This window comes from Malaya genurostris, chromosome 1, assembly GCF_030247185.1.
Source record: "Malaya genurostris strain Urasoe2022 chromosome 1, Malgen_1.1, whole genome shotgun sequence".
NCBI classification, from domain to species: domain Eukaryota; kingdom Metazoa; phylum Arthropoda; class Insecta; order Diptera; family Culicidae; genus Malaya; species Malaya genurostris.
The window spans coordinates 101,926,280-101,951,382 of NC_080570.1; the positions used below are offsets into that span (position 1 = coordinate 101,926,280).

The 25,103-nt window shown below is 36.4% G+C and overlaps 1 protein-coding gene across 1 annotated transcript in view; it reads right to left on the bottom strand.

The window, feature by feature from the left end:
- The window catches only part of LOC131425270 (uncharacterized), an 81,707-nt gene extending 62,819 nt beyond the window's left edge, over positions 1-18,888 (bottom strand). The window contains exon 1 of the mRNA XM_058587019.1: positions 18,753-18,888. The gene's annotated coding sequence lies outside the window, so the exon portion shown is untranslated. The remainder of the gene's footprint in view (positions 1-18,752) is intronic.
- Between the last annotated feature and the right edge of the window lie 6,215 nt (positions 18,889-25,103).

Consider the following 25,103-nt stretch of genomic DNA (forward strand, 5'->3'; position numbering starts at 1 on the left):
CAGCGATTCTGCCTTTATCTCTTCAATCGATGAAAAACGCTGTCCTTTCATGGGTCTCTTCAACTTTGGGAACAGGAAAAAATCACACGGAGCGATATCTGGTGAATAAGGAGGTTGGGGCATGATTAAATGATGGTAATGCGTTGGTTTTTTTTATCAAAATTCAGCAGTTTTGGAACGAATTTTGCTGCCACTCGTTTCATGCCCAACACATTTGAAAAAATATGATGGTATGAGCCAACTGGTATGCCAACTTCATCAGCAACTTCTCTAATAGTGATTCGGCGATCATCCATAATCATTTTTTCCACTTTTCCCACATTTTCATCGATTATTGACGTGCTGGGTCGACCGGAGCGTTCGTCGTCTTCAACGTCTTCAACGTCTTCGCGACCATCTTGGAAACGCTTATACCACTCGTAAACACTTGTTTTTTTCATAGCAGACTCACCGTAGGCTCTCTGTAACATTTCGTACACTTGGTTACACTTCATTTCATTTTTCACGCAAAATTCAATACACATTCTTTGACTCTTCAATTTTTCCATTGTTTAAACTAACAAAAATCGCCGAGCTCAAAAAAACAAGTCTACACCAGCCGCTACAAGACAGAATGTAAACAATGAATACAGCTAAAAATTTCACCATACATTAGGGACATATGTACCAACACAATAAAAAAAAATTGACCACCGGACTCTCCAGACGCGCGCAATTAAAAAATTCCGGAAACTTTTTGAACAGACCTCGTATGTGTCCTCACTAATTGACAGCATTTTTTTTTAACAGTTAAATTAGTTATTTCAACCATCGTTTCTGCTAATCGAAAAACAAAGATGACAGTTTAGTTAAAACAACAATCGATTAGTTGTACCAAATTTTAACCAATCGAAATCAGAAAATCAACTAATATTCTGGTTGAAATGGGATCGCGGGTGGTTCCGTGTAGTGATATAGTTTTAACTTCAACTGTACACTGTATCATGTACGAGTTTCGTGCAACTTAATCGAGTTGTTGTCTGGAATGTTCTCCCATATTTAACAGAATAGCGTAGTTGCTGGGGCATCTCTACGGTAATCTGGGCTTTGGGCTCGAGCTCTGCCTCTAGCGATTCTGTTTCACAAATTAATAATTGGTTTTTTGCAGATTCATTCATTTTCCTTTCAACTTTACACTTTCACTGATTTCACCTTTCTTAATAAGAAAGGCATTATTACATCACTGGGGATGAGGCAAATTTTTAAAATGTTTTGTTGTTTCTGCTTTCAGTGTTTATTTCATTTACTCCATGTGTTCTGTTTATTATACTGATTCAATTCATTCTGTTGATTCTATTGATTTTTTGATTCTGTTTATACTGTTTATTCTGTTTATTCTGTTTATTCTGTTTATTCTGTTTATTCTGTTTATTTTGTTTATTCTGTTTATTCTGTTTATTCTGTTTATTCTGTTTATTCTGTTTATTCTGTTTATTCTGTTTATTCTGTTCATTCTGTTTATTCTGTTTATTCTGTTTATTCTGTTTATTCTGTTTATTCTGTTTATTCTGTTTATTCTGTTTATTCTGTTTATTCTGTTTATTCTGTTTATTCTGTTTATTCTGTTTATTCTGTTTATTCTGTCTATTCTGTTTATTCTGTTTATTCTGTTCATTCTGTTTATTCTGTTTATTCTGTTTATTCTGTTCATTCTGTTTATTCTGTTTATTCTGTTTATTCTGTTCATTCTGTTTATTCTGTTTATTCTGTTTATTCTGTTTATTCTGTTTATTCTGTTTATTCTGTTTATTCTGTTTATTCTGTCTATTCTGTTTATTCTGTTTATTCTGTTTATTCTGTTTATTCTGTTTATTCTGTTTATTCTGTTTATTCTGTTTATTCTGTTTATTCTGTTTATTCTGTTTATTCTGTTTATTCTGTTTATTCTGTTTATTCTGTTTATTCTGTTTATTCTGTTTATTCTGTTTATTCTGTTTATTCTGTTTATTCTGCTTATTCTGTTTATTCTGTTTATTCTGTTCATTCTGTTTATTCTGTTTATTCTGTTTATTCTGTTCATTCTGTTTATTCTGTTTATTCTGTTTATTCTGTTTGTTCTGTTTATTCTGTTTATTCTGTTTATTCTGTTTATTCTGTTTATTCTGTTTATTCTGTTTATTCTGTTTATCCTGTTTATTCTGTTTATTCTGTTTATTCTGTTTATTCTGTTTATTCTGTTTATTCTGTTTATTCTGTTTATTCTGTTTATTCTGTTTATTCTGTTTATTCTGTTTATTCTGTTTATTCTGTTTATTCTGTTTATTCTGTTTATTCTGTTTATTCTGTTTATTCTGTTTATTCTGTTTATTCTGTTTATTCTGTTTATTCTGTTTATTCTGTTAATTCTGTTTATTCTGTTTATTCTGTTTATTCTGTTTATTCTGTTTATTCTGTTTATTCTGTTTATTCTGTTTATTCTGTTTATTCTGTTTATTCTGTTTATTCTGTTTATTCTGTTTATTCTGTTTATTCTGTTTATTCTGTTTATTCTGTTTATTCTGTTTATTCTGTTTATTCTGTTTATTCTGTTTATTCTGTTTATTCTGTTTATTCTGTTTATTCTGTTTATTCTGTTTATTCTGTTTATTCTGTTTATTCTGTTTATTCTGTTTATTCTGTTTATTCTGTTTATTCTGTCTATTCTGTTTATTCTGTTTATTCTGTTTATTCTGTTTATTCTGTTTATTCTGTTTATTCTGTTTATTCTGTTTATTCTGTTTATTCTGTTTATTCTGTTTATTCTGTTTATTCTGTTTATTCTGTTTATTCTGTTTATTCTGTTTATTCTGTTTATTCTGTTTATTCTGTTTATTCTGTTTATTCTGTTTATTCTGTTTATTCTGTTTATTCTGTTTATTCTGTTTATTCTGTTTATTCTGTTTATTCTGTTTATTCTGTTTATTCTGTTTATTCTGTTTATTCTGTTTATTCTGTTTATTCTGTTTATTCTGTTCATTCTGTTTATTCTTTTTATTCTTTTTATTCTGTTTATTCTGTTTATTCTTTTTATTCTGTTTATTCTGTTTATTCTGTTTATTCTGTTTATTCTGTTTATTCTGTTTATTCTGTTTATTCTGTTTATTCTGTTTATTCTGTTTATTCTGTTTATTCTGTTTATTCTGTTTATTCTGTTTATTCTGTTTATTCTGTTTATTCTGTTTATTCTGTTTATTCTGTTTATTCTGTTTATTCTGTTTATTCTGTTTATTCTGTTTATTCTGTTTATTCTGTTTATTCTGTTTATTCTGTTTATTCTGTTTATTCTGTTTATTCTGTTTATTCTGTTTATTCTGTTTATTCTGTTTATTCTGTTTATTCTGTTTATTCTGTTTATTCTGTTTATTCTGTTTATTCTGTTTATTCTGTTTATTCTGTTTATTCTGTTTATTCTGTTTATTCTGTTTATCCTGTTTATTCTGTTTATTCTGTTTATTCTGTTTATTCTGTTTATTCTGTTTATTCTGTTTATTCTGTTTATTCTGTTTATTCTGTTTATTCTGTTTATTCTGTTTATTCTGTTTATTCTGTTTATTCTGTTTATTCTGTTTATTCTGTTTATTCTGTTTATTCTGTTTATTCTGTTTATTCTGTTTATTCTGTTTATTCTGTTTATTCTGTTTATTCTGTTTATTCTGTTTATTCTGTTTATTCTGTTTATTCTGTTTATTCTGTTTATTCTGTTTATTCTGTTTATTCTGTTTATTCTGTTTATTCTGTTTATTCTGTTTATTCTGTTTATTCTGTTTATTCTGTTTATTCTGTTTATTCTGTTTATTCTGTTTATTCTGTTTATTCTGTTTATTCTGTTTATTCTGTTTATTCTGTTTATTCTGTTTATTCTGTTTATTCTGTTTATTCTGTTTATTCTGTTTATTCTGTTTATTCTGTTTATTCTGTTTATTCTGTTTATTCTGTTTATTCTGTTTATTCTTTTTATTCTGTTTATTCTGTTTATTCTTTTTATTCTGTTTATTCTGTTTATTCTGTTTATTCTGTTTATTCTGTTTATTCTGTTTATTCTGTTTATTCTGTTCATTCTGGTTATTCTTTTTATTCTGTTTATTCTGTTTATTCTTTTTATTCTGTTTATTCTGTTTATTCTGTTTATTCTGTTTATTCTGTTTATTCTGTTTATTCTGTTTATTCTGTTTATTCTGTTTATTCTGTTTATTCTGTTTATTCTGTTTATTCTGTTTATTTTATTTATTTATTTCATTATTTAATAAATGTGAATTGAATTCACTAGGCAAAAATAGATCAGTGAATTTGAAAGCGCAATTTTTCGTATGCATCATTCATCATGCATCGAAACACATCTCAAAATGATCATCATCATCAGATTAGGCACTTGTGTATACTCAACACTTGGTTTGACCTTCAAATGCACCCAACCAGGCAGATGAAAATCAATCACTTCTCTAGGGTTTCTAAGCCGTTCGTTTGCCGGTTGAATTCACTGTGACCAAATTAGCCAAAAAACGATGGCAACTCAACATCGCATCGCATCGAATTGAATCAGTGCATGCATCAATCGCGTCCTCCAGCCATAATTGCGGCGGACACACGTGGCATGCGTGAAAATTCAAGTCTATAAGTAAATCAATATCATCATCTGTTTTGTTTTGTGATGACGGCGCAGAAATTAAACAATTTTCCCCGACTTGACCAACCAACCGAGAGAGCGAATAAGAGATCAATCAGACGGAGCGCATAGAATTAGATTGAGTTTTTTTTCTGGTGCTCTGTTTGGATGGATTCGCAACTGTAATTGGTCAAGAGTGGTGTGCTTTTTTGTTGTTGTATATGCAAAAGTTGCCAAATTTCTTTCGTTTTGGTTGTAACAATGGCTGATGCATTGCGTAGCATCACGCTCCGATGCAGCCAATATGCGGTCCACCTGACAAAAATGTTGATGCAATGTGCACGCAAATCCATGCTGGAGTTAATGAGTTTTTCGTTTCAATCAGGGTAACTGCTGAAAAACGAGGCTGTTTAATTCTCGTTTAAGATCGAATTAAGGACTTTCCTTGCAGCTTTCATCAGCATGCGTTCGGACGCTGCCGGATTGCAAATTGTAATTTGTCATGCTTCTTTGGTCAAGTGCGTTCATGAATAACACATGTCGGACATTCGTGAAGTAAAGTGTTTCACCGATTGTCTCAATTCAATCTTCTATTTATGTGCTTGGTCTAAAAGGATAGCGGCAATTGAGGCTTGGGGCTTCAATTTCAAAACAAGTATTTCTGTAATACTTGATGACCTTACTCAAATCGGGACAGATTCTGGAATCCCTCGGTTTTTGTAATTACAATCTTAACTCAAATCAAATATTAGTAAAGGAGATTTTTTAAATATGTATATGTATTATGAGAATAGTGAACTATAATAAACAAAAAATATTATTAATGAATTACAGTGCGAAGCGTACTTTTCAGTTGGGTTATTGCCAAAGTGCAAGCGTCTACGCTTAGGAGTAAATTAGTTAGAGTGAATGCTATGCGCTTACAGTTTCATCCTATTCCGTATCGCAAGGTTGCCAATTTTTCTCATAAAAAGGTTGTTATATGATCGATATTTATATTTCAATAAAACTAAACGAAAATGGCCCAATAATTTTTAAAAGTAGGATAAGTGTTCGATTGCCGGCACCACACCGTAACTTTTGACAGAAAGCAGATAGCGTCATTCCGACAAATGTCATGTGTGTGTAATAGCAGTACGTTCATATCAAAGAAAACAGACGCTATTACTTTTTATTGCGCTCAAAATCAATTTTAATTGCGTGAAAATCAACTCAAAACGTTTTTTCTGACTTTTTTTTATAGTATCATAAATTGAAGAGCATCAATCGAAAAAGTGAGTGGATTAAATAGTTATGAGGTGAAATTGATCCATTTCAAGATTTAATACCGGATGCTATTTCTAGTCATTTACAAAATGTCTACCGATTTCAGTTACAGGCACCCTCTTTTTTCGACAATTTCTGTAAAACTGGCAATGATATGCAGAAAGACAAAGCTATCCAAAGTTGTTGCCAAACATCTGGCTACTCATACAGCAGATGCTCTGGCTAAGAAAAAACGTGGAAGACCGGCCAAATCAGCACCAAAGGCACCACCATCCAAATAATCGGTCATGAGAGCCGATTTTTTTGAGTTGGATCTCGTTGTCACCCTTTTTCTAGGGGGAGAGGAGCTTCCATTTCCCTCCTGCGAGGATTGAGGGGCACTTCGTTCGTGGTTCGTCACGTCATCCATTGCCGCATCGGTGGTATTGTTGTCGATTTCCGTCTTCTTTTCGTTACTAGTTGCTGTAGATGCACCTTGTTGTACATTGGTTGCAATTGCTGGTTGGTTGGAGGGTAAGTTGTTAACTGCAGCTGGTGTACTTTGTTCTGTAGGGGATAATTATGGATTCGTTGAAGGGGATGCTTCATTGTTGTTGGTGGCTGTCACAGGTGTGCTGGGGTTGCTTGGGGTTTGTGTGAAGGAAGCACCGTTGTCATTTGGTGTAGTTGTCTCCTTGTCCAGTTTATCACATGGCTTACCGTAGTGAACAGCTTTTTGGCAATATTGCCATGTGGCCATCTGATTGTCATAGGTAACAAGTAATTTCCACGGAATTCATGTATCTTGACCGAAAATCACATAAGAAGGTATAGGTCTCTCCAAGTGTACGCGTAATAAACGTACGCCATTTAGAATACCGGGGAAAAAATTCTTCCACTTTTCTTTTTCGATAGTGAGAATCTCTTCGTATTGGGACATAGTTTTGCGAATATATGAATCGGTGACGCTTGAGGGAAGATCATGCACACGCACTTCTATAGCACTATCTTCCATATATACTGGTATGTTATACTTAATGTTCTCGTGCTCCACATAGTGCACAGAGATGGCATTTCACCAGAGTGATAAACGCTAGAGTCAGATTTCTGCCACACCAAGGATGAAAAAAACGAAGCACCGCACAAAGAGGAAAGCGCACTTCTTCTCAGTGTCGAATGGACAGCATTTGAGTGTGTGCTTGTGGTTAAAGCAGCTGGCGCGAGTGAAACACATTCTCTTCGCATGAATCGCTCACACGCGCTCTAGTCTAAATACACCCAAGTGACCACTGGCGCGTGATTGTGAGCGAACACTTCTGTGAACTTCAATTAATAGAGAGTAGATCTGCCCTTGCTATGAAAAATTTGCAAGGAAAACCGAAAATTTTACGATAAATTGTTTTATTTTGCTGATTTTGCGTGTCCACGCTTCATCTACGAAAACCATACAGCAGAGTGCTCACCGGCGTGTACACCTCTGTGAAAGTATCTGCATCCACCTCAGAGAATTTATTAGCTAATGCTCTAGCACTTCGGTGCGATTCAGTGGAAGAGGTAAAAGGAAATAAACAAACGCACTCATGATGCGTGCAGACTTACACAACAGTGGTGTATAAATGTGAAAGAGAAGAGCTCTCGTTGAAGTTGTCAGTGCGAGGGGAGAAATTTTGCTTGCTCTTCGTCACACAGAGGAGATAGACATCTCTGATAGTGCGCATTGTTATTGTCTTTTGCGAATTAAATTGCATCCAACTCTTTATAAAACTAGATGTAAACAACATTATTTGTCTTATTGCGTTAAAGTAAATGCACACGTTTAATGTCAAGATGCATTTGCCCCTTAAGCAAACCTTCAAGTTCTCGTATCGAAGGTCGAATTTTGCATTACCTGAAGTCAACAACATCTTTCGTGTCGGCGGTGGCTTTTGTTCGTTTGGTTCACTCATTTCGAGGTCGTTCTATCACTACACAATACTGTACTTGGTTTCTTCTGTCCCGAACGTAAGCGGTTCTGTTTTATCGACTGACTTGGATGAGATGTGAATACGAACTGAGAATAATTGTAGTTTTCACTTATATTTTTCAATTTTTAGCGAAATTTCTTGGGGTGCCGGTAACCGAACACCTACTTTGAAACGGCCAAAATTTATCACTTTACTAAATTAATAATAAAGTTTTTTCAATCAAATGAATCAACTTAGTTTCCTAATCAGTTTTTAGATTTGGACCTCAGCTTTTCAATGATGTATACATGTCCGCATAATGTGCACTTAGTCAGAAGTTATAGGCTTAAAATTAAACGGGTGCCGGTAATCGAACACTCTCATGTACTATTGATTCCAAACTGATTCTAAAAATATCGTGTGTTTTCTTACAGTCGGCACTAGGCCGGAGAATTCTTATAGTTTGAGCCTGTGAATGTAGTAGTGCAATATTGTGTGTTGATTTTTATCGCAATTGCTAATTAATAAGGAGTGTATCGAAAAAAGCCTTCCACAAATTTTCCTTTCAAATTATGATAAAAAACGATATTTTATTCAAACTAAAAATTGATCCTTCATTGTACGATGTTAAAAGCATATTGAAAACCGCATGAAATTCAAGTTATTCCTTCACGAATTTTCGAACTTTTGATCGAAAGCTCTTCATCCAGTTACGGACACGTATTGCATCGCATTTTTTGGACACTTGAGCCCAAATTTTTTTAACTCCTTTTTTTAACTGTTCCCAGCTTCCTTACCACTCTTCTTGACAACCCTCTTCACGATTGTCCAGTAGCATTCGATGGATCGAAACTAAGGGCAATTTGGTGGATTGATATTTTTCTCAACGAGATTTATACCCTTTTCCACAAGCCAATTGCGAGTAGGTTTGGTGTAGTGAGCTGACGCTAAATCCGGCCAAAACAGTGGAGGTGTACTATGCTTCTTATATAAAGGCAGCGATCTCTTCTGGAGACACACAGATCGTTAGATTTCTGAAGTTATAGTGCCGGTAATGTAAAAAATGGTTGACATCAAACCACAGAAACATATTTCTTGCCATACCACTACCTTTCGACTGAATTTCTCCACTTGAATCGACCTGTCCGCATCGCTTACATCCTCCCCAACGACGAAAGTAAATTATTGTGGACCTGGAAGGGTTTTTGAGTCCTCATTTACATAAGTCTCATCGTCCATCAAAATGCATGCATCCGGACACTTCAAAAGACGCGAATATAATTTTCGGGCCCTTGTTGATGCTCGTTTCTTCTGTTCTACACTTTGTTTCGAGATTTTATGCTTTTTGTAGGTCTTCAGGTGATTTCGACTCTTGATACGCTGGATCATTCCGACACTCGTTCCTGCCAAATCGCGTATTGACATTGATTTGTTCTTCATGATTAGAGATACCACTTTCTGGTCCAGTTTCGGTTTAGAAGAACCGGATTTTCTGCCTCTTCCTGGTAGCTCATCCAAAGAATAGTGTTCCCCAAACTTACTAATGATGGTTTTAACATTGGCATGATGAATTCCAAACCGCTTCGCCAATTTTCGCATAGTAATGCCCTTCTCACTTAGCCATGTGTCCAGAACCTTAATGTTCACTTCCTTTTCAATACGCGATATTTTGAAAACGCAGAATTTCAACCGCACAAACAAGTAAACAAACGAAAGCTGACAGCCAAACGCACAAAATGCTGTGATCTGAGCATAAAAAACCATCACAAATACAAGCCTACAACACAAAGTATGTGGATAGCCTATTTCCTTAGGATGAATAGAATGATAGAATGAATCAAAAATCTGGGATGAAATTAGAAACAGAGTAGTGAACATTTCAGAAGTATTTTTGCTATTATTTGAGTATAAGTTTAATTTATAACGATTTTAGTGACTAAATCAGGCTCATGAGATAACGTTTTTACAAATGAGATGAACTAGGGAGCCCTCACTCTATAACACTAAGGATTGCCGAGACTCCGAAAGTAAGTCGACTTTCTAAGTAAATCTAAATTCTTTCTAAGAAGAATGGCAAAACGAAATGGGTAAAATGATTTCTTTGCTAAAGCATGGCACGCATCGTAATGGAATAAATTTTATCACTCTCTGCACCGAATAAACTTTAAAGCTCATTACACCCCGCTCCGGTTTCGGAAATTTGTGACGTCATTATTTGATAATTACATTAGCATTGACAATGTGAATTTTTGGATCATATAAATCCTGTTTTGAAAAAGCAAAGTCTTGGCATTACATTCCTTTTGTGGAATTTGGCCTTTCTGTTTCAACAACCTTCGAAGCCGATTCATAGCGTAAAGAAGCATTGAATGGCTAGTACTACGATTCTACTGACACTAAGAATCCTTCCAGGTCGGGGCTCGAGCATATGACAACTGACTTGTAAGACCAGCGCCCTAAGCATTGAACCGCCAACCCGGGCGATTCCTGTTTTGAAGTTCACAGATAAATACATTCACATCTATTTTCATGCACATAGTTGTAGCAGGAAATTGAATATAAAGCTACTCCTCAGGTAAAGACTTTTCAATAAGTAAAAATAAGCGTAGTTTAAAATATGTTGTATAATTCATTGAAAAATCAAGGCATTATAATTTATTTTTACAATGATGATGGTTTTCAATAAAAATTTTATACAATTGATGTCTATATCAAAGTATCATTGGATTACATGTCGTTTAAAATGCATTATTTTTTCTGTGTAGTAAATGTATGACAACCTGACGATCAAATCCGGTCAGTAGTTATAGATTATGAAACCTTCATAAGGACAGACTTTGTACTGCTTCCATGACCTAATTTCTACGACGTGAATTTTTATTTATTTCTTAAGGTATACTTTGGGTACGCAAAGAATTTATTAGTTGAGATCTGACATCACGATACTCCACGCATGTCCAAACGACATGATCAATATCGCGATAGCCTTCGCCACAAGCACAATGATTAGACTCGGAAAGTCCAATTCGAAGAAGGTGTGCATCTAACGTGTAGTGATTGGACATGAGTCTGGACATCACACGAATGAATTAACTACTCACATCCAGCCCTCTGAATCATGCTTTTGTCGATGTTTTAGGAATAATTGAGTGCATCCACCGACCCAGATCATCTTTATCTCAAGAAGCTTGCCAGAGATTTGGCAAGTATTCTTTGGCGGGACGCGCTATAGAATTTGTTGAAAGCAATCGGTCTCTCATAAATTTCACCCTCAATAGCACCACGTTTGGTTAAACTATCGACTATTTCATTGCCGAATTGTCGAATGCATGCAGCCTAAGGCAATTCGCAAACAACGACACTGAATTCGCTCATGTTTGATAATATGAGAGTTTGCAGCGGAACGAAAACAAACGCATCCATATTCCATCACTGAAAGTATCGTTGTCTGATACAATTTTATTAGACCTTTCGGATGAGCACCCCACCAAGATCCTGTTATTGTTCGAAGAAAATTTACTCTTTGTTGACATTTTGTTATCAGATACTTAATGTGTCCTCCCCACAAGCATTTAGAATCAAACCACACCCTGAGGTATTTGAAAATCAAAACCTGTTGGATCCTTCTTCCCATCATATGCAGTTAAAACTGCGCGGAATCATGCTTTCTTGAAAAGACAACCAGTTCTGTTTTCTCCGCAGAGAATTCGATACCCAGATGAACAGTCCAAACGAACAAGTTATCTAAGGTATCTTGCAATGTTTTAATGTGGAACACATTTTTGTTTTCTATATAGGGGTGCAAACTAGAAACTCAAGAAAAAAAAATTCGTCATCTAACACTCGTTGTGGATAGACGAATAACCTACTACGACTAATTTCGATTTTGTTTTATTTTTTATTCGCAGTTGTCTACCTACCCAAGCTATGGGTAAAAACCGCCATAGATCCGAGAAGGATCCAAAGGATGCTAAGCGTCTGAAGCCAAGTGATGTACAGGTAAACGACCGTTTGCTGAGTAAAAACCAATATGCTGATCTGCCAGTTGATGTCGAAGAGGAACTGCAGAAGAAGGAAAAAATGCCGCCTTTCTACCTGAAGGGCTTCCCACCAACTCTACGCTCGGATTTCAACACACTGATCAGCAAAGGACTACAGGCAACAATCCGTTTATGTACTGAAGGCTACAAAATAACTGTTCCGGCTTTGAACCACTACAAAGGAGTGGAATGTTATCTGAAGCAGACAAAAGCGGAATACTTCACACACGATATTGCCGCCAACAAACCTATGAAGGTTGTACTTCGAGGACTACCCGATATGATGGAAGCCGAACTAAAGCAGGCACTGTCGGAGGCTGGACTAAAGCCTATGATGGTGTTCAAAATGAAACGACATAATACGGACAAAAAGTTTAGAGATCAACTGTACCTGATTCATCTGGAGAAGGGCACAATCACCATGAGTCAACTGAAAACGATTAAATCGTTATTTCACATAATCATCGAATGGCAAAAGTATAAACCGGTACATCGGGATGTCACACAGTGCACGAACTGTTTGAACTACGGCCATGGAGCGAGGAATTGCCACATGAAAAGTCGGTGCGGGAAATGTGCCGAACCACACAATACCAACGATTGCCTACTAGATGACATCGCTGTAGAATGTGTGAACTGTGATGGCGACCATCCATCTACTAGCAAATCGTGTCCCAAACGTGCTGAGTTCACAAAAATTCGACAACAGGCGTCCCGTAAACAATCAACGCGCAAGAATGTTCCACAGAAGGATGAAGTTAATTTCCCACGGCTCCCACCGAAGAGGGATATTCCGAATTTGCCGCCACTTCCTCGCAGCAATCCAAAAGATTCAGCCGCTGGATCACAAAAAGAATCTTCCTCAAAAATCCCTCCTGGATGGGGCAATAATCAACCACAAGCAAAGGATGACTCTGGTGATTTATTCTCTGCTGAACAACTGATCGTCATTTTTGAAACAATGACAACAAAACTACGAAACTGCAGAACGCGGTTAGATCAAATCAACGCTTTAGGCAAATTCATCATCGAATATGCAATATAATGAGTTGGTTATAGTAAATTGGAATGCTTGCTCACTCAGGAGCAAAACTGCTGAGTTATCCGACTTTCTTCAAGAGAAGAATGCCGATATTGCTATTTTAACTGAAACTCATCTTAAACCTGAAATTTCTATTTTTATTTCCAATTACAAGATTCACAGGCTCGACAGGACAACTACCAGAGGAGGGGGAGTTGCCATTGCCATTAAACGATCCATTCAGCACAGGCTTCTGTCAGCCTTTAAATTGCAACTCATAGAAGCCATCGGAATTGAGATTACAACGACGATGGGACCCATCATCATCATTGCAGCATACTGCCCCAAACAAACCAATCTTCGAGATGGTACGTGTGCATCATTGAAGCGAGATCTGGCTATGCTCACTCGACGACAGAACAAATTCATCATTGCTGGGGACCTGAACGCACGGCATGAGCTGTGGGGAAACAGAAGACAGAATCGAAACGGTTTCGTACTTGCCGAAGATTACGAAGCTGGACAATACAACATCTTCGCTCCGGATCAACCAACGCGACTTTCCAGATCGGGAGTTCATTCCATTTTGGATATATTTATCAGCAACATCGCTATAGACAGCAGTTGTCTTCAACGAGCTCTCTTCTGACCACTTTCCAGTAATATTGACGTTGGGATCTTCACCAGAAACAGTGCCTATTCAACTACGGAGGAACTATTATCGCACCGATTGGGTCCAATTTCAACAAATCGCCGACCAATTTATTAATATCAATGTTCCACTAGATTCCCCGATGGAAATCGATGCGGCCCTATCTTCCTTCCAGCATTCAATCACAGTCGCTCGTGATAGGACGGTTCCAGTACAACATATGCCGAGTTCCTCTCTTCAAATCGACAGTGTCACCAAGAAACTCATCCGACTTCGAAATATCTACCGGAGGCAGTATCAACGAACTGGCATCCTAGATAGGAAGACTTCTTATAACAACTTAACTAGGATAATCCAGGAAAGGATATCTGAGCTTCGCAACAGGAACTTCCAGCAAAAGCTTCGAGAAATTCTCCCACATTCAAAGCCCTTCTGGTCCTTAACGAAGGTGCTTAAGAAAAAACCGAAGCCTATTCCTCCTTTGCTGCCACTCCAGGACGCAGCTGAAGGAATACCTCTAATCACACCAGTAGAGAAGGCAAATGCGCTAGGCCAGCAGTTTGTGTGTTCTCACAATTTAGGACTCAACATTGTTAGTCCACATGAAAGAACCGTTGCAGATAGAGTAGCTGAGGTTGACCAATCAGACAGCTTAGTTCCTGAGGAAAGTAGAGTCACTGCGAATGAGCTGATGGCTATTGTGAAAAAATCCAAAAATATGAAGGCCCCCGGTTTCGAAAACACATTCAACATTGAGCTGAAACATTTGAGTATTCGCTCATTTGTCTTCTTAGCTAAAATTTTCAACAGGTGCTGGGAGCTTGGTTACTTCCCTTCAAAGTGGAAGTTAGCTAAAGTTATCCCAGTTTTGAAACCGGGGAAAGATCCTTCCTTTTCCAAGAGCTATCGGCCCATCAGCTTACTCTCTGCCCTATCCAAGCTGTTTGAAAAGTCAATACAGAGGCGAATTCTTGCTTTCGCAGATGAACAGGATATATTTCTGGAAGAACAGTTTGGGTTCCGGAAAGGAAGATCCACCATCCACCAACTTACAAGGGTTAACAACGTCATCCAGCAAAACAAATCAGTGTCCAAAACGACTGCCATGGCAATATTGAATATTGAAAAGGCATTCGATAATGTGTGGCACGATGGCCTGGTGTTTAAACTGCATCGGTATAATTTTCCCATGTATCTTATTAAAATTATCAAAAATTATCTTGCAGATAGAGCATTCCAGGTTTCTCTGAATAATGCACTTTCAGAAAGATTTACTATTCCTGCTGGTGTACCCCAAGGAAGTATCCTAGGTCCCATCCTATACAACATTTTTACATCAGACATCCCACCTCTTCCGGGTGGTGGTGTTCTGTCACAATTTGCTGATGATACTGCCATCCTTTACAAAGGTCGTGTTATTAATGCTCTGAAGAATAAACTACAGACAGGTCTGGATGCTTTAACGGAATATTTTACAAGCTGGAAAATTGTGATCAATGCAGCAAAAACTCAGGTCATCTTGTTTCCACATTCAAGATCTCCAAAACTTGTTCCATCAGACGAATGCCGAATACGATTAGGTGATGAGGTCATTCAATGGTCCGATGAAGTTATCTATCTAGGACTCACCTTTGACAGACATCTGATATTCAAGTCACATGTTGACAAAATCGTTCAAAAATGCAGCATACTCATTAGGTCTCTGTATCCGCTGATTTGTAGAACATCTAAACTGTGCCTGAAGAATCAGATGGCTGTCTATAAACAAATCATCTACCCCGCAATTGAATACGCAGTCCCTGTTTGGCGGGGCTGTGCACGAACACACAAACTAAGGCTTCAGCGCATTCAAAGTAAGATCTTAAAGATGATTCTAAATCTACCCCCTTGGACAAGGACTAGTGAAGTACATGAGATTGCCTCACTGGATATACTAGAACAAAAATTCGAACAATAATGCACGAAATTTGAAGAGAGGTGCTCAATCTCTGAAATACAAATAATTCAAAATTTGTACGTATTAGGTTAGGGATAGTTATAAGTAGGTAGATATTTTATTAATAATTAAAATAAATATTATGATTAAACATTAGTATGTAAAACAAGAGTAACTAAAACACCTATTATTAATAACGAATCGTATGAACAACAAAGATGAAAGGCCAAAGGGTCAAAACACTTGTACTGTAAAATGTTGATGTAATACACAAAAATAAGATTAGTAAACAGATATTTATGCAAAAAAAAACTCAAGAAAAATACACGTAGAAATGTGATCAGGTTTTGAACAATTACAGCTCAGTCAATTTTGTATCAATTATTAATATCATATCACCATTTGATTGGAAATATTTCTACGTATTGATTTGAATGTTCATAGCCATGTATTTTTAATAGTATATCATTGAAATGTTGATTAATAGCTAGCAGTGTCCTATTTTGCATGCAAAAAATATCCGGCATACCGGATTTCCCTGCCATAGTCGACGGTTTTGAACGAGTAAGCGATATATCAAAGGGAAAGCAGCGCTCTGATTGGTCAATCGATGCTAAAGCGAAGCTGTTGGAAGCACGCGAAGCTATAAATGTAAGGAAAATTATAGCTAATGTTTCAGTCCTACACGTAGCTTGCTAGAGGTAGGTTGTTGCTGACAGCAAGACAAAATGTGCCATAAAACGATTTGAAGCTTTAATTGATATGTTTTGATCTTGTGTCATGAAAGATTGGATGAAATCCCATGTTATGTCGTTTCGCCTGAGAAATTGACAACTACCCCAGGGTAAATTTTGAGTGCGTAAGATTAATTTCTTATTTATATAAGATGAGCTCGATTGATAATGAGAAAAGTTTATCACTTCAATCGAAATCGCAGAATGGTAGTTATAGTAGAGAAACGCTATAAAAATAACTACTTGCATACAAAACTTGAACGCAAGCTTGGCGAAAAGAAGCTTAAATATCGATATCTGTATCGCAAGCATGTACAAACATATAATTGCATACATTTGGGCTATTGATGTAATTTCGTCGGCTAAAAAACAAATACAAATCATGACAAATATAGTATATATATTGGGTTCGCGTGTTCGGTATTGATTCATAATAAAGACTAAGCAGACTCGTGCATTTGCGGATTCAAAAGTGTGACGATTAATTGAAAATGTCGATCATTAGAAATTTTGGTTGTCTTGTTCCACATCAATGGCTCGAACAACCCCATGGGGCTGATCCTTGTAGTTTTTTGCATATAAATTATACAGGAGCGGACTGAGTATAATTTCTATGTAAATGTCGTTTACATAGAAAATTTTCAGGAGCGGACTGTGGCATGAGCCTTGCGGGAGACTCATGTAGCTAATTTTGAATGTAGCCAAATCGCCATGTAAGAATAGTTCTCTGACAAAAGGTTGTGCAAATAATTATTTCCATGCTGGAAGTCCATGTTGGTGGAGCTTTTCTGAAAGAACATCAATGGAAACTGAATCAAATGCTCCTTTAATGTCTAAAAATACAGATGCCATTTGTTGTTTTTGAGCGAAGACAATTTGGATGTCAGACGGAAGTAATGCAAGGCAATCATTCGTCCCTTTATTTTTACGGAAGCCAAAATGAGTATATGATAACAAACCGTTCGTCTCGACCCAAGTGTTGAGACGTCGAAGAATATTTTTTTCGAACAATTTTCTGATGCAGGACAACATTGCAATACGTCTATATGAGTTGTGATTGGAAGCTGGTTTACCCGGCTTTTGAATAACGATAACTTTCACTTGCCTCCAGTCAGGTGGAACAATGTTTTGCTCAAGAAACTTGTTGAACAATTCCAACAAGCGTCTTTTGCTAGGTCGGGCTGATTCTTCACCAAGTTGAATTTACTTCTGTCCAACCCAGGAGCGTTATTGTTACAAGACATGAGTGCTATGGAAATTTCCATCATTGAAAAGGGGCTATCAAATGGAACCATTATTTGGAGAAGACTCCCTAATAATGCTATGCGTAGGAACAGAATTTGGACAAACTTTCCTCGTTAAATCAAATATCCATCGGTTCGAGTATTCCTCACTCTCATTTCCTACGTTACGATTCCTCATTCGTCTGGTCGTATTCTAAAGAGTGCTCATTGAGGTTTCTCTTGACAAACCTTCGACAAAATGTCTCCAATAGCTACATTTACAGTGTGCTCTTATACTTGGTTTCTAAAGTCAAGAATTTTTCAAAATTCTGAGGAGTTCCTCCCCTCCTCGTTTTAAAAACGTCTTAAAAGCATTTTGTTTCGCGTGTTTACCATCTGAGCACTCTTTGTCCCACCAAGAGTTTGGAGGCCTTCTGTTAGACGATGGACCAAGAAGATTTAAATTTGTGTTTGGGGATGAATTCGAACACAACTATATGATAATAGATATTCAAGCAAGGAATATGCAGTTCCGGCTAGAAGTCAAAGGTTCCTGTCACTGAGCAAACGAAGAAAAGGTTAACAATACTGACTGTCTCCGAGAGTAAGTTCTGCTTTTTGTCCAGTCACTTAAAGATTCGATGACATTTTAACCGGATAGAGTTGTCAGTACAGCTCTGAAGTGCAACAATGACAACGGAGTTCGAGAGCCATATTATGTAACTTCGAACAAAAGATGTTTTTAAACGAACGCTTGTGCGAAAATGTCGATTCGACTTGGTTGCATAATGCCACTGCAGTTTGTTCCGAAAACCCTTAAATGTACCCATTTAGAAAACTATTATATTAGGTATTAGAAGAGAATGCGGTAGGTAAAATGTACAGTCTTCGAAATTTCAGCTCAGATGAAAAATTTGAGGAATAAAATCTCCAAAACAGTAAACGAAACCGTTTATGTGTCATATTAGCATATAAAAGCAAAAGCATTTTTCAATCAACCAAATCCATAACTTATTTCTTCCGGACGTCGGGTAGAAAGTTGAAAACGGCAGTGGTAGTGGATCTTTGCTTTTGTGAGCGACGAAGAAACAATGAAAAAATGTTTCTCATGGCTCGGTAACATTTTAAATGTAGTGTGCAATAAGGCATGCTGAAGAACGTATGAAGTCGCTCATTTGGCGCTACATTGAGAACATTATTCATAGTATCGGAAACAATTTTGTTTGTCGATTTTCCAACCCGTTTAAACTAAAATCGATTCCTCGTTACCCCCAGCGAAAACGTTGAGTCGTAAAAATCATGATTTATGTGAATTGAGGAAATGAGGAACTACCTACCGTATTGTAACCAACACTTCCAAGTACGTCTCTGTATATTAGTCGACTAGTGCAGCCATGTAAGTATTCGCCAAGGAACTTGAAAGCACCCACTTTCAATTGTCTTCACTTTTCGGATACTTTTAAATGGCGTTCACACCCGGCCAACAGAAACTATCACTGGCCTGAAAATTTGCTTGCGTCGAAAATCGCGCAAAAATGTGGCGTGGTCGCGTCTTGCTTAATTATTACGCAAGTCGAAAACGATAAACACACAGACGACGACGACGACGACGCCGAATCGCGATGCTGAACGCGCGAAATAAGATGGAAAGGTTACTATTTTCTTACTGCAAGCTTATCAAACTGAAACTCGAAATACGGTAATCTGTAGGCCCGCTTCAAATTTCCAACCGATTATGCACCGTAAACAAAAACACACTTACACACACAACTATAAGCACTGTTAGATCACGGACTAACTGTAAAAACAAATAGTCAAAGGTCAGCTGGAAACAGAAAATTAGATAAACCAACGTCGAAATAGACCTGCAGGCGCGTGTAACAACGTAACCCGTGATCACGATGAGCGAACCGCCGGTACACTACGACGCCGTGTAACAGGCAAACGATAACAATGAGCCACACAAACCGAAACTGACTGACACCTGAATCGGTCACCGGGCGCGCATATCCCCGGTGAAAGGTGCGTGTAGATGAGTCCGTTCGGTGCCGTCCCAAATGGCAGCCAGTTGTTGGCAATCAACACTGGGAGTATCATTTCCAAACGCAACAAAATCGAGTAAGCCCAAGTAGGTCCATAATCGCGGACGATACCAAGTTGTGATATTGTTATGCACGGAGAAAAAGGTCGAGCAACACGTGTGATAAAATTGGATCGTATAAAATATTAGCGATATATTTTCTCTTATGCAAGAGGCTTCCAGCCTGTCCTGTAACGACATTAGATTCTTGACAATGAGCAAGAATGAATAACTCCGAGCGGAAACATGCATCGAGTTCCGACCATTTTCCTTCGTGTCTTATGAAAGTGAACAAAATTTCTCCACAACACAATGATGCTTCCATAGCACACACACACTTGAAAACGTCAGAATGAGTAACACAAAGTCACTTCTGTTTTCCTCCCATTGACAACTATTGACTTTATAAAGTAATGCATAATCGATGACAACACGCTGTCCTGTTGCTTTGGTTTCTCACCTGATGATCATCAATTGCGCGAATGATCAAACCAGTTTCATTAGGTGTAACCGAGAGCGAGAGCCGCCATTTCACTTTTGTGTTGAATTGTTTATCGGTTTTGTTTCGATTTTTTTCTGAGAAAGTGAGAGTTTTTCATTTCTTTCTCTCTCCATCTCTCTGCTTCGTTTTTTTTTCACTCTTGCTTTCATTTTACGTCGAAGGATGCATAACGTTTAGGTTAATTTTTGGTTAAGCCGTGACATGCATTAATTAGCATTTGCGGTAGATTACTTTATACCACTTAAGCAACACAGTGGTCACAGTCATACAAAAATGAGTGGTTTTTATTGAGTTTCATGTGGAGTTTCGGAGGTGTCATATCTTCAGAATAATGTTTTGATGGAATATAATCTTTTATTTTGTGCTTTACGATCGAAATGATTTGTTAGATACCTACTGATAATGACTACCAATTGGATTAGTTCTGAGGCCAATGGAGAATTATACACTTTACCCAATAATTCCGCAACCAGAAACCAGATCCGGATGAAATTCATGAATTTTGTATGGGACCACGAGACCTTCCATTTGAACCACTATTTTCGGTAATTACGGAACCAGAAACCGGGAACCAGGATAGCCGAAATCGGTTTATTTCGCTCACTGCTGATGCTAGCTATCGATTGGTGTAGTACATATAAAACAATGATAACAAAATTTGTGTTTTAAACATAATTAAAAACAATAATACAATGATCAGATACAATAGATAAAAATGTTTTTTTTTATAAAATCTTGATGTTTTATCAACTATACACAGTGAATTTCTATAAAATACAGATAGGGTTTGTGTGATTTATAATATCCAAATTTTATACATCTGATCGGGTAGATAGATTAAAACAGGTTTCAAAGATGATTTAACCAATTTTCACAAGCTTAGGTTTAAATGAAAAATCTTACGGTGTCAAAGACTGCTGTTGAATTTCACCCGGATCCAACTTCCGGTTCCGAAAACATAGGGCGAAGAAAGCCTTAAATTAATATCGTAATGTAGAGCGACAAAACAAATCACGAAAAATTTGACTGAACACAAAATTTCTGGTTCTTATTTAAGATTCAATTAAATTTTTTAAAGGGATACCACAGTGAAATTTCAGTGAATATGAGTAGTATGAATATAGTAGTGTGAACCGTATCCCTCGGTGAATTAAAACAGGTTTTCATCGTGCTTTGAAAAAACGTTTACACTTCTCATTAAAAAATTTGTTTTCAGTACTCTGACTACTGTATGATTTTGACGTTTTCTCGTCAGTTGTGAAAATAATATCGACAGAACGCGTTAAAATTTTGCTCGAGCATCGCGAAAATTCGACAGATTCAGGTTCAGATGGTGGCCAGCATAATAACCCTACCAAGACGCCAATGTTCCGTCCAATAGATAAAATATTGAGTCATTGTTAAGCGAAACAGCTAAAAAACACGAAACATCTGATGCTCTGTGGCAAGAAAGTAGGAGGCTGTGCAAAATTTGGTAAAAGTCGAAAAATGAGCTTGAATATTTTTTATTTAAATAACGTTGTGCGCTATTTTGAGATATCGTAAATCGTAGAGATTTGGAGTCTTGTTTTTTTTTGCCAGTCCAAGCTTTTTTTTCATTTTAATGAATGAGTTCAATAGCAATTATTTATTTGAAAATTATTTATCTTAACCGGGAACGATCAAACATTATTTTCAAAAGTTTTTTTTTTATATCATTTATTTTACCCCGGCTTTAACCATTTTGGTCGTTCACCGGGTACTTTTTTTTCAAAAATTTAATTGATTTTATGTTCGAAGCATATTCTAATCTGCATCTATTTTCAATCAAATGACTGATCTATAATTTTAATATGTTTACCATCAAAAAGAGTACTCATTTAAACCTATTTGTAACAGTTTCTCTTTAAAATTGATGCGAAAATGCCAAGCATGAATTGAAAATTGAATAGCATTCGAGTGCGGATCACTGCTCTCTGAATAATCTGTTTTCTTTCAAGCAAAATTCATATCAAAACAGTGAACTTATTCAAAATTGCTTTTTGTGCGGTTAGTGGAATGAATTTTTTTTAAATATTTTGTGTCGTGAATACGACTTACTTTACTATGGGGTGCCTTTTCAAAATTTATTCTCTGAGAGAGTGATAAGTTTTTGATCGTGAATATCTCTTGTTGTATCTAACGAATCAACATAATTTTTGCTGCATGCCATCGGAAATATGATTACAACTTTATAATAAAATTTTCAGTTGTGTGACATAATCTCAAATAATTCAAAATTGAACTTTTCTGAAATTTTCGGTATAAACGAGTATCAAAGAGGATAATTCATAAGGCGCGTTCGCCTTTCTCGTATTTTGAAAGCTCATAGCTCAGTGATCTGTGGAAGGATTTATATAATCTAACTACCAATAGAATCAAAAATTTTCAACTTAAACGTGTATAGCAACAGCATTGAAGTATTTCAGTAGTACACTATTGAAAAACTTGTCTCATTTGACTCATGTTAACACCAGCCAATCAGAACGCGTTCTGAGGAAGAAAACAAAATATCTGCTGCTGTACAACAAATCGTTCGAGAAAAATGTTCCGAACAGTTCTTAATATCTTAGTGAGTTCCACAATTTGGTCCTTCTGAAATGCAGGATTTAGTTCCGTACAGCATCCTTCTTTCAATGAAATGCAAATCCGAAATGAAATAATCAACACTAAAATTCTGTATGCTGCTATTTTCATAGCCGTTAGGACCGCCCATTAGTGAAAAAGCTACAAACGAAATCAGGCAAAAAGAAACCTCTTAACAAAAATTGGATCAGTTTGGATTCTATCGCCACTGCGAGCAGATCTATTGTGTGTCGTTTGCAAAGTTAGTTTCGCTTCCGACAAGAACGATTTCGTCACAGCTGCCAGTTGTTTGCCTTGGTGAAAAAACAACGAAAAGAAGACAACGGTGGAGGACATCACACAAAATCAGCCGTTCTAATGGCTCTAAAAGTTTTTTAAAGAACTATTAGGATTTGTTGTTCGCAAATCGAAAGAAATATCCTCAGTTTAGTGCAAATCTAGAACAGCTCAGTTAGATTTGTGAACTTTTCGCTGTGTGAAATTCACAGTAATCGAGATCAAGTGAAGACTTCTTTGTTTTTGCAAAAAATGTGAAAAAGGGAAATGCTTGCATAAATCATACAATTGATCAACTAATTGATATTCGGAAGTGTTAAGGAACATATCAGTTGTTTTCGTATTCACGACATCCAGTTATGTCTCTGACATTACCCATCTCCCTTGTTAAGTATAGCTTATAAACTTATAATAATTAACTCGCATCTTTTATTTTAAAAATCAAATTGTATAATAAACAGTTTAACATCTTTCGCGTGCCGTACTGGTCGGCGACGAAACTCCACGTCAAATCGATTATCCAAGCAAGTGAAGATCGAAATTTGAAGCAACATAAAAAATACTGTCACCTTTAAGCCTCTTGCGAACTGCCCGCAGAGTAGAGCTCACTTATTGTTTGTTTTACTGTTGCATGTTGATGTAATTAAGTGGAACGAAAATGCAAAATAAAATTGAGAAAACATAAACCCTGACCAGCAGCGGTAATTCATTCCTTTAAATACATTGGTATTTTTTTTTCGTCTATGGGCTTTAATACACAAAACTGTTGGATCTAGGTTAACGACGCATAATACCCTTCGGACAAGAGATGAATAATGGAAAGCAAAACAAACTCGACAGATACGGTGCAAATGGACAGTGACAAACAAAATGAACAAGCATAAATCAGTTGCCCGAAACTGGGCGTAGTGATTGCAATTGCGATTTTTATTTGGTTGAAAGAAAACTAATGCATAACAAATGACCGAACCTGGCCGATTCGTTGTGTTAGAAGGATGTCGTAATACGTAGTTGATTGAAGTAGTTGTGAAATGCTTGCTCTCCGAGGTACTTCGAAAAAAAATTGTTCGAAATATTCTGACACTCACAGACAAAAAAACTCGAACTCATACATTTTTTTTAAACCTATATATAAACTATTTCAAAAGCAAAAGATGATCACTTGGCCAAACAACCGTTAAATTTATTACACACATTGAGATCTTCTAGAAACCTGTTTCAATCCACCAAGTGGTGTTATGATAGTATTCATAATACTCACATTCTCGTATATATTACAGTAAAATTTTTCCCGTTTGGTTCTTGAATAAGACTAAAAAGTTTGTTCGAGCAACACCTTTAAATACCTATAAATGGAAATAGACGTTCTACAATTATTATTGATATAACGGTTCGAAATTTTCAAAGTTCATCAATTCGCATTAATTCCCGAAATTCCGATTTGAAGCTTATATGGACCACTATTTCCGAGACTTCCGAAACCGAAATTCGGGGAACCATATAGCCAAAATCGGTTCGTATGGCCAGCAACTAATCTGACCTACAAATTAGAACAATTTTGAGGTTAATTCGATTTTTTTTTGCGTTTTTTAAATCGTCGCATTTAATGACAGTGTAAAACATCTAGCTATAATTCCGGAACCGGACGTAGGATCCGAATAAAACTCAACAATTTGTATACGATTAGAAGGACCGGCATAGCCGAAGCCAGTTCGTTTGCTTGATATGACCTGCAAATTTTAAAAGTTTTGTAACCCATTTAAATAAAATTGTACGGTTTATTGCATCGTGGATCTGAATCTGAATATTTCTCGATCAAATTGATCTCTGGTTTTTTCCGGGACCTGAATCCAGGAACCTGCACGAAACCGGCTTATTTGGCCAGCAACTGATATGATTTACAAATTGAAAACCCTTTGGAGCTCAATTCAAGAAAAATCACGTCTTTGGTATCGTCACTCTTAATAACGGTGTAAAATTTCCAAAGCACATCTACCTCTAATTCCGCAAACCGGAAGTCGAATCCGAATACAATTTTTGCATTGAAATGCCTTACTCTTCACTATACGGGGCCGGATGTCAATTAAAAAAATACAAAAGTAGCCGCGTAACCTTTTTCTGTCATAATTTTGAGTGATAACAACTCAATAATTTGTTGATGGATTTATATCATTTAACTAACAACCGTTTCGGAAACATTTAACTTAAGCATGCATAATATCGTCG